The sequence below is a fragment of the Antechinus flavipes genome, chromosome 5, assembly GCF_016432865.1.
Source record: "Antechinus flavipes isolate AdamAnt ecotype Samford, QLD, Australia chromosome 5, AdamAnt_v2, whole genome shotgun sequence".
In the NCBI taxonomy this organism is placed as follows: Eukaryota; Metazoa; Chordata; class Mammalia; order Dasyuromorphia; family Dasyuridae; genus Antechinus; species Antechinus flavipes.
In genome coordinates, this window is record NC_067402.1 from 46,647,722 (window position 1) to 46,659,085 (window position 11,364).

The following is an 11,364-nucleotide window of genomic DNA, read 5'->3' on the forward strand; positions in this document are numbered from 1 at the left end:
ACACTATCCATCTTGCTAGAATGTTGTCTTAAATGGGCTAGGGTTTCGGAGGAGCTTTGATCAGTTACTTCTAGTTCTGCTGAGCACAGAGAAAGGGAGCTAAGGGACCAGAGCCTGGGGAAAGGAAAGGCATTGATTAGTAGGAGTTAGAACAAGAAGCAGTCTGAGATGCTCTGGTTTTTTCCAACAAGCCTCCACAGCTCCAGAAATCACAGGCTCTGTAGGTATGTTGTGGGTAAATCGGGGAGGGGAGAGAGGAAGAAAATAGGGGAGAGAACACATGCTTTGTCTTGACCCCAAATAAGCCCTGTCGGTTGCCTGATTTCCTAAATGAAGCTGTCTGAAAATCTCCCCCATTTGGTTCTGGGGAGAACTGGCTGGGGGCCGAAGGAAGAGACTCATTTGCCTGGGTCAGCCAAGGAGGGGAGGCAGAGAGCTGGCTGCTTTGTCCTCCTGGGAAATCTGCATCCTGATCTCCACACAGTCAAGGCTTTCTGAGGTCCTGGCGCCTCCTGATAGAATATTCATTACATTTCACCTTTTATTTCCTACAATATGGGAATTCTTGGGCTCAGAGAACAGTTGCTGTATGCATGATTTTTTTTTTTTTTTTAAGAGCTTAGGGGAGGAGGGATGAAGAGATTTATTTTTATACAATGGAAATCTTCTGGACAAAAAAAAAAAAAAAAAAAAAAAATCAATGAGAAAAATTCTCAGCCAGAAATCTGACTCCCATTAAATCAGGAGCATAGAACTTGACTTAAAATGGCTGTTACATGACAAGTCCCCATGCATACATGTGCTAGCTTCTGTGTGTGCCCATGTGCACATGGATGTGTGCTTGTTTTCATATGTCCCCGTGCATGCCTTTCTCTGGGTATCTTTCTGTGTATATGTTTGTAGACCCTAGGTAAATCCTTAAATTGGACTTAATTTCCTCATCTGTAAAGTGGGAATAAATATAGTACCTACCTCACAGAGTTGTTGTGCAGCTCAAATGAAATGATATATCTAGGGCATTTTGAAAACAAAAAAGTGGGACTATTAATGCTAGCAATCATACTCATCATCATCATCATCATTAATCAACATTATTATCTTTGCATAGATGCATGGCTCGGAATATGTGTGTCCCAAACATGTTTTAATATGTGTGAGAAACCTTTGTGTGTGTCCAGGTGTGAAGAAGCCCTCTCTGTGTCTATGAGTACATAAACCTCTGGGAGTGCAGACACATGCTGCTAGCTGCTCTTCCTCTGCTCTTCTCCAAGAACAGTCTTTCTGTAGCAAAATCCTCCCCAGGGTGGGTCAAGCCTTTTCCCTTGAGTTCTCTATGACTAAAAACAGGTGTTTGTTCAGCAGTGTCCCTGCCTGTCTCCCTGCCTGGATGGAAATGCTTTTATATCAGAAGAGATCATCTTGAAGATCACCCTGGCTCGTCCTGATGGAGGGGCTTATTTGGAGTAGTAACATGAGCCCCTGCCCAGGAACTTAGGGTTGAGAGAAAGAAGGAAGAACAGAGCTTTTCAGTGGAGGTTTGAAGGGAAAAAAAGAAGTCATCTTTGTCAGGAAAATTTATTTCCTTCCTTTCTGTGTTCCAAGCCGGTTCTATATTAAACTCTCCATTCTTGACTGGAAGAATGCAACGGTTTCCAACACTTTGCCGACAGGTTAGGCTATTCAAGAGGCAGGAAGCCTTTGATTTCAGTCCCATCAAATGTTGTCCTACATTTGGATGACCCCTGCCTAAAACAGATGCCCAAGCTATTTTTTTTTCAGGGAGAATGTCCATTGTTTTCTCTGAGCTAGACCAGGAGACCTTACCCCTGAGCTCTACAACCCTCAATTATCCAGATAGTTCTGTTTCACTTTGGCTCTGGGGCTGTGGCCACCTGGAACTCATTTCATCCTTCTGTGGAATCTTGCCAATGTCTTTTTCCCTGGGTGAAAGAAATGAAAGGAGAAGCTTCAAGCAACTGAAAATAAGATCTAAATCGGGAAAACAATTGGCTCTAAACCCAAAAGCCAACCAAGACATTTATTAGGTGCCTGCTATTAAACTCTAGAGATGCAAGGTCAAAGGGGAAAAAGGCATCATAGGATTAGAAATAAGGACACTCGGGTGTTTTTGAAAAATAATTTATATATAAACTATCCTTTTGACATTTCACTATGTTTGACTTCTTAAAGAACCAACTAAAATGTGAAGGAATTAATAATTCCCATAAAGAACATCAAGTTCCTGGTAGTGGGTTCAAAAAATGTTTGTAAATCAAATATTCCTACCTGTGTGATCTTGATCTTCATCTCTCTCAGACTCAGTTTCTCTGCCAAAAAAGAACTTATACTAGAGAAATTGTGAACCCAAGATTGATAAACTTAAAAAAAAAAGTAATTCGATAATCGAATTTCCATGTTATCTTATACTATATTCTTAGTAATCATTGTAATCTTTAAAATCTTATATATTTTATGCCTTTAAAAACATCATTCTTGGGGGCAGCTAGGTGGTGCAGTGGATAGAGCACCAGCCCTGAAGTCAGGAGGACCTGAGTTCAAATCTGATCTCAGACACTTAACACGTCCTAGCTGTGTGACTCTGGGCAAGTCACCTAACCCCAATTGCCTCATCAAAAAAGCAAAACAAAACAAAACATCATTCTTAGAAGTGGCTTCAAATAAACACTAATCAATGAAACCATAAAGGTTAAGAACTGGTTTAGGTGATCCTTAAGATCCTTTTCCTGTTTTTTTTAATTCAATTATTTTATGTGGTATAAAGTCTGAAGCAATTTTGTTTCCTCTGATAATGTATATAAAAAATATCACTTAAGTCTAAAAACTGCATTAACCATTTAGAGAATGGGAAATTCACCTAGTTTGTGGCTTTGCAAGGGACTGTCTAAAGATATATCTGAATAACCAGAGGCTGAAATTATTGGCCAATTAGGTGCTAGAATTCATCTCTTTTTGACACAACTTTGATTCTTTTTTTTTTTTTTTTTTTGGCTGAGATGATTGGTGTTAAGTAACTTGCTCAAGGTCACAGAGCTAGGAAGTGTTAAGTGTCTGAGGCTAAATTTGAAGGTCCTCCTGACTTCAGGGCTGGTGCTCTATCCACTGCACCACCTAGCTGGCCCCCAAAACTTTGATTCTTAAGCCAGTTTCAGATGTTTGCCATGAAATGAAGGCTGAATTGCATAAGCCTTCTGGTTTTCTTGCTACATAATTCAGCAAGCATTAATTGCCTACTAAGTATAGAAAACCATGATGAGTGCTGGGTGTACAAAAATGAACAACACTGTGGTCTCTCTCCTCATGGAGCTTTCATTCTACTGAGGGGATATAATGTCTATATGTAAGTAAATTTTATTTTTTAAATGATTTCAAAAGGAAAAGGCCTTGTGTTAAGATAGCACCTTAACTTTCTATCTCTATCTCTCTCTTTCAGGTACTGGTTAATTGGATGTTGTCTTTTTCACTAGAATATGAGTTCCTTGAAAACTGTTTTTGCCTTTCTTTGGGTCTTTAGATATAGCACAGTGCCTAGAACATAGTAAATGCTTAATAAGTATTAAGCTTAGTGAATACTAATAGTTGACTGCCTGAAGGAAGTTATTTCTCTGAAGCAGAAATATAAAAAATAAATAGATGTATTACAAGGAATAAACTGGGTTTCTGGCTAAATTTTCCATTATAATCTGGGCCTGATACATTCCCCTGGCAAGCTTTGATAGGTCTGCATTTGGTCTGGGGACAGAAAGCATAGCCATTACTCAATGAATGGTGAAAATTATATATAGTAGGCTACATAATGATAAACTTTCCACAATATTATCATAGGACATTTACAAACTTGGTTCAGCATTGGGAGAAAAAGTGATGAAGCTGAAGGGATGCTGGGAATTATTGACCCAGTCCCCCAGTAAATAACTAAGACTATCTCCTGGACCCTGAGCTCAAAGACAATGGAGTTTCAGATGTGATCTACATTGATGGAGGGACTACCTACATCTATGAAATAACTGATTCGTGAAGGACTGAAGATAGGCCCGATGCCTTCAGACATTGCAGTTTTACCTCCATAATTACCTGAAGAATTTCTCCCTTACTTTAGTAAAAATATTTTTGTAGGAGGGCAAAAACTACCTGCTTGGTCACAAGCCAAGTGGATGCCTCCTGTGTGATTTGGGCAAATGTGATTGGCAAATATTGGGGGTTATGTGATTGGAAATATTTTTCTAATGTAGATACAATGTAAGTGAAACTTTTTAATGAATGTGAATGAAATGACTTTTAAAAAGTCATTTAATTTTAAATATGTAGGTTAAAGACAGGATGTTTTAATTTTTACTTTAAAGAAATTTAAGATACAGTTGCTTTAACCACTGAAAGCTTGTGTATCTAATCCTTTCAGAAGAGAAGTCTCTGGGGTAATTTTGAAGGAAAAACACTTTTTTAAAAAAAGCTGAAAAATCACTTTTGAGCATGAAATTTCATATGTCATGAGTGTCTACAATCACATAGTTATTTCCATGGCTACCAAGTCCTTCAAATCTGAAGCACCATTGTCTGTAAGCTTGAGGTCCAGGAGTCAGTCTAGGCAATTTGCTGGGGGACTGGGTCAAGCATCTCTTCAACTTCATCTCTTTTTCTCCCAATGAAGAACCAAAGAAAGGGAAGGGAAACACGATTGCTTCAACTTCTTTTTGGCCAGATATATGATTTCATTGACATAAGCAATTCCCATCAAAGAAACTTTTTCTACCAATTCAGATGGCACCTACTCTGTAATCTATAGTCTTAAAGATTACCAAGATCATGAAGGCTGAAAATTCATATCCTATGATATGAAAAAAGATTGAACACCTTTCATTAAATATAACAGAATCAACATGACATCAAAAAAAGATTGTTTTAAAGAAGCCATCCCAATAATTTTGGTTTAACATGTGTACATTTATAGTATTGCCTGTTGAGAACCTCATCTGGTGCCGACCCATGACACTAAGGTTATGTTGGATGCTCAAAAACTATGGCAAAAGCACATGAGCTCTGGGAAATCTCACTAAAATAGACAGGTTTTTAATTGAATTAGGGCCTGGTGATATGTGTCAGTTATTATAGCACCAGTCTAGCTAAGTTTAGAGCGGCTCAGAGAGGGCTAGTCAGTTGGTGAGGCACTTATTTTTCTTCTTTTTTATTAGCCCCAACAACTCATGGACAGTATCTGGTAAGATGTGGGAAGTGTAGGTGGTGCTGTAGAGTACAGAATGCTCTGTTTGGAATCAGAAAGGCTCATCTTCAAGAGTTCAAATCTGACCTCAGACACTTACTATCAGAAGCAAGTGTGATCCGAAGCAAGTAACTTAACCTTGTTTGATTCAGTCTCCTCCACTGCAAAATGAGATTGAAAAAGAAATGGCAAATCACTCCAGTGACTCAGCTAAGAAAACCCCAAATGAAGTCATGAAAAATAGAAAATGATTGCAAATAGTGAACAACAATAAAAAGGAATAAAAATATTGTCATTTGTATCAATGGAAATCAGATTCATCAATCACATCAATGACTAGCATGGGGCAGTGGAAAGATTTCAGGATTTGGAGTCAAACTTTGAATTCTTGTTCTATCACTTACAACTTGGCAGGTCATTTACCTTTGCAGGATTTCAGTTTTTTCTCCTCTATAAAATTCAGGGGGTTGGACATAGAAGGCTCCTGAGATTCCTATGAGTTCCAAATCTTTAATCCCATTACACAAAATCTTAAAAGGCAGGAGCTGTCATTGTTTTTGCTTTTATTTATCTTCTCAGTATTGAATGTTCATTGACTTGACCTGGCTTTACCTTGTCGTGTAGACCTGGATTTACTGTGAAATATTTTGTGTAAAGCCAATCTTGTCTCTCTGTTAGACTGATTTTATAGGATCTTCTTCTTGTTCAAAAAAAAAAAAAAAAAAAAGCTAAGTAGAGAAATTAGGCTTATAAAAATAGGCTTATATTTTTTTCCCCTGAGGCAATTGGGGTTAAGTGATTTGCCCAGGGTCACACAGCTAAGAAGTGTTAAGCCTCAGAGGTCAGATTTGAACTGAAGTCCTCCTGACTTTGGGGCTGCTGTTCTATCCACTGCGCCACCTAGCTGCCCAAAATGGGAAAAAAATTTAATGTACCCAAGAGTTGCTTTTCTTAATAAATGTGTCATAAAATATACTTGTAAGTGATTATTCAGAATAAGACAGAACTTGTGACAGTTAAATGACAGATAATCTCTAGTTATTAGCCAGAACATGATGAAGCACTATTTTCAATCGATTACTTAATTAAGGAGCATTTATTAAGTATCCACTATGTCCAAATACTTACATTCCCCCCAAAAAACCAAAAAACAAACAAACAAACAAACAAAAAAGTTCCTGTCCTCAAGGGGTTTATAGTCTATCAGAGGTGACAAGATGTAAAAATATAAAATATATACCAAGGGATGAGCTTGAATAGAGAAGAACTTTGGTGGGGAGAGAGGAGAAAGGGAAATTAGAAAAGGATTTGTGCAGAAAGTGGTGCTCAATTGTGTCAGCTCTTACCAGTTTTGACAAAGAATCTCAGCTTTAAAAAAGTAAGTCAGTGGCCAGACCATGCCTGAATAAGAATCCTCTCTGCAAAATTCCCAGCCTTTGAAAACCTTAGATGAAGGAGAAACCTGTATGCATCCCACTCTCAAATATCTATAATGGTTAGGAATTTTTTCCTGATGTAAATTTGCCTTTCCCTGCTTTCTTTTCTCATATGCTACCCTGAGTTATGCCCTCTGGGAACAAACAGGACAAGTCTATTCTTTTTCCTCAGGCAGTCCTTCAAATATATGAGGACAGTTGTCAAGCCTTCTCTTCTCCAGGTTATACATTCCTTTGTTCCTTCTCCATTCCATACAATCTTCAAATGGCATGGTCTCAAGGTCTTCCACCTTCATGATCTTCCTCTTGATCTTCTCTACCTTTTTATTCAAGTTAAATTTCACCTTCAATATAATTCTGTATTTTAGTTTTACTGACTTCTAAGAGAGGTGTGTGCATGTGTGTGTGTGAATACACATGCACTCATGTATGTAAAGGAGTAATTAGAGAATTGAGATAAAGCCACATTCTATCTGTGGGATTATAGTAATAATGGGAATGATGTACCTGGGAATAATCACTTACAAGTACATATTATGTTTGTTAAGGTTTATTAAGTCAAAAAGCAACACTTGGATACATTAAAATTTTCTTTCCCTAATTATAAACCCTATTTCTCAACTTGCCTTTTTTTGAAGAAGTTCCTATGGAGTCAGTCCAAAGTGAGAAACAAAATTCTGGCTTTACACAACAAAATATTTCACAGGAAATCCGGGTTTACACAAAAAGATGAAGTCCAGTGAACTAAATGACTTAGCATTGAGGATATAAATATAAATACAAGCAAAAATAATGATAACTCCTGCCCTCTAACATTCTCTCCTCCCCAATTAATAGTATTTTATTTTTTACAATTACATGTACAGATAGTTTTCAACATTGACTTTGTAAGATTTTGAGTTCTTTCTCTTCATTCCCTTCTCCCAAACAACAATCATTTTGCTATAGGATTGTAATCATTTTAAACATATTTCTATATTAGTCATGTTGTAAAAGAAAAATCAAAATGAAAAGAAAAATCACAAGAAAGAAAAAACAAGACAAAACAAAAAAAGGTGAAAATAATGTTTCCATCTGCATTCAGTCTCCATGTTCTTTCTCTGAATGCAGATGGCATTCTCCATCCCAAGTCTACCGGGATTGTCCTGTGTTGCTAAGAAGAGTTCAAGCTTTCATAGTTGATCATGCAGTCTTGCTATTTCCGTGTATAATGTTCTCCTGGTTCTATGCATTTCACTCAGCATCAGTTCTCGTTAAGTCTTTCCAGGCTTTTCTGAAATCAGCCTGCTAGGAGTTGACATTCATAAGAAAGCAAAATGTTGCTCAATTAATAGCAGATGATATTCTTTTCCTTAAAATGATCAGAATATCATTTATACAGCCTACTTCTTTTTGCCTACATGGAGGTTTGAGATTAAGCATCATGTAGATAAGGACTATTTTATTGGACAGTTTGAAATAAATGGTGAATTTAATTGACTTTTCAACATATAAAGTCTAATGTCTATCAGTAACCTGGAAACTAGTAGTTGTTTATATTATATATATGCACACATACATATATATACATATATATGCAAATACACACATACATAAATTAAATTCTTTTCCTTCTACCCACTATTATGCATTATATAATGTACTATTATATAATAGTGTAATATATGTACTATATTATAGTATATATTATAATATATAAGAATATAGTAATAATATATAGCATATGTAGTAATATATGTTATATAGTAATATATTATATAGGGAGGGAGGGAAATATTAGATATAATATCTATATATTATCTGACACTACAAGTATTAATAATACAAAGCATTTTTATATTAATTTAAAGTTTGCGAAACAATCGACATCAACTATCTAATCCCTTGGGTAAAGTGCTGTCATTCCCTCCATTTTACAGAGCAGGAAATTGAGAGAGGTTAAGTATTAAATAAGGACACATGGTATCTTGCGAGAGAACCCCAAATTTGAAACAAAAGACCTGTCTTCAAATAAGAGATGTCTTCTTTACTGTCTGTGTGAGCTCACATTGTTTTCCTCCTGTAGAACGTGGAGGTGGGACATCACTAGATCTCCAGAGTCACTTCTAGCTCTAAAATTGTGAATGGAAGAGCCTGTGAAACTTGCAAGGGTCTCATTACCAGTAAGCACCTTAGGTGTGATTTGAACCGGAGTGTTTGGGATCCCACCCCCAAAAACTCCATCCACTACAGTCACACAACCAGGGCTGGACGTTAGCCGATTGACAAATTTTAGCCACACAGCCCTTCATCATTTTTCCGAAGTCACTGCTGAGGTCATGACTTCCAATGGGACTCGCTTCCTGTTATGTCTCTTCCCAGATTTTTTAAGAGCAGAGAGTTTCTTCCCCGGAGCCCTACCAACCCGTAAGGCAACTAAAGCCCTCGGCTGTACGGGCTGTCCCCCGCAGGTGTTTCTCTATAGCCGGGAACCCTCACGTCCAACAAAGGCGAGGGAGAGACCGCCTGACATTGACGAAACCCCACCTCTGCAATATGTGCTTTCCACCTCTCGGGAGACTGAAAACTTACAGCTGCGGGGGTTCCTCGGTCGTCTCCAGAAGGAGCTATTCCCTCTAACCCGAGGATCGCGATCATCCGCGGGAGCCACAGCTGTATTTACACACCGGTCACCAGCAGGCCGATGTCGCTTTCACTTTTCTGAAGTTTCTTGGCTGCCCAGTCTCTCCAGACAAAAATAAAATCACAAGCAATCAAACAGAGAAGCCAGAAATGACAAGTGTTTTGACAGCGCTCAGAGTACTTTGAGGTATTTTTAGCCTATTTCTGAGTCGTATTAGCTTAACCTGTAATAGAATATAAATGAGCCCATATGGTAGAGATGTAATTATGTTCCATGTGAGAAATCCCTGTGGTAGGTTGGGGGGGTGGGGGGGGTGGGGGGGGAAGAATCCACCAAACCCTCTCCCCTGCACCACATGTGCCTTCTGGAGGGCACGATTTACACATGATTACCTCCTCATTTGCATTGAGAAGAATATGAAGAAATACAATGCTAACTATACCATAATGGAAAGGGCAAAGCAAAGACTTGAGATCCCTGGGGGGGCTGATCTCGGTGACTGACATCCAGTTAGGAACAGAGGCTGCTGCCCTTCGGGAATCCATTTCATGAAGCGATCTTTGATTATGTGGGCACAGCAATCATAAGTCTTAATTATTATTACTGCTAGAGAATAGACTACACGTCTCTGGGGAGCATCTCTGTCACAGATACTTTGCTGGCGTGCGAGGCTGAAAAGGAATGTTTTTCCCAAGGATCATTTTCATTCCAACCTGATATTTAGTTGAAGCTTCTTTGACTACTAGTCATGAAACATTAAATATAGATTAGAGGCAGAGAGATGTTGAAAGTTGAAATTCACCGGAGGTGCACGCCTGTGTCCTTGAGAGACAACCCCAAATGTTGTCCAGATGTTGTAACAACCAAACCCCGCTGCAGCCACAACAGAGAAAGTGGATTTTTCGCATACCACTGGCCTTCTGTTTAGTTTCCTTGTAATACATTAATTTAGCAGAAAGTCCTAACAGCCTGTTAGTAGTGGATGTTGCGAAGTGCTCGCTACCCCTGGAAGAATGAAGAAATGCTTTTGTGTCAGTAAAGAGAGTAATTCAAAGCATGTAATTGATTTTCTACAGTTTCAAACTGTGATAAGACTAAGCTTTGGCAGCAGAAACATATGTTAGCAGTTTTGTCAGTGTTTCTCAATGAATCCGAAAGAGAAACAAAGAGAGAGAGAGAGAGAGAGAGAGAGAGAGAGAGAGAGAGAGAGAGAGAGAGAGAGAGAGAGAGAGAGAGAGAGAGAGAGAGAGAGAGAGAAAGAGAGAGAGACAGAGACAGAGACACAGAGAGAGAGACAGAGAGGAAGTGAGGAAGGGAAAAAAAGGGAGGGAGGGAGGAAGAGACAGACAAACAGAGAGGAGTGAGGGAGGGAAGGAGGAAGAAAAAGAGAGAGAGGGAGAGGAGAACCCCCACATCTTGTAGATTGTTAACTCTCCTTGTACACCCCAGTGGATATTAACTGACACTGGCAGTAGAATTTAGAATAAATTGATCTGTTCGCCCGCACATTCACCAGCCCTTGAAGCATCAGGACAGCTGGGCTCCCCAAGACAACAGAGCCCACCAGGTTACAATGGGGAACTCCTCCTTGTCCATTTTCTCAATGAATAGTGAGTGCTATGTTTATCTGTTAGGCTCCCTCTCCACTTCACTCCCCACTTACACTGGACAAATTAGAGAAAAGGATTTCTGGTGCAAGTCTCCATTAATATGCAGAGCATTCAAGCTCACCAGCAGGTTCAGTGAAGGATATCAAATCAAACGCCAAAGAGGATGCAGGCCAGCTGTTCTTGTGTAGGATTCACGTGTAGAATAAGCCAGCAGTATAGGCAAAGAAGCCAGTGCAAAAGGGGGGGAGAGAACCCTGGATGCAGGGTGAGAGAATCTGGGTTCAAATCTCAGCTTCTTTATTCAGTATGTCACTGGGCTTCAGATGGCTAACCTATAAAATAAGGCAAGGGGAAATGTGGGTGTTGGGGACTGGATGCTGACGATAAAGTCATCAAGATCTAGAATCTTGTTGCTATACTATGTATCAGCATGAAAACAGAATGCAATTCAGTGGAGTT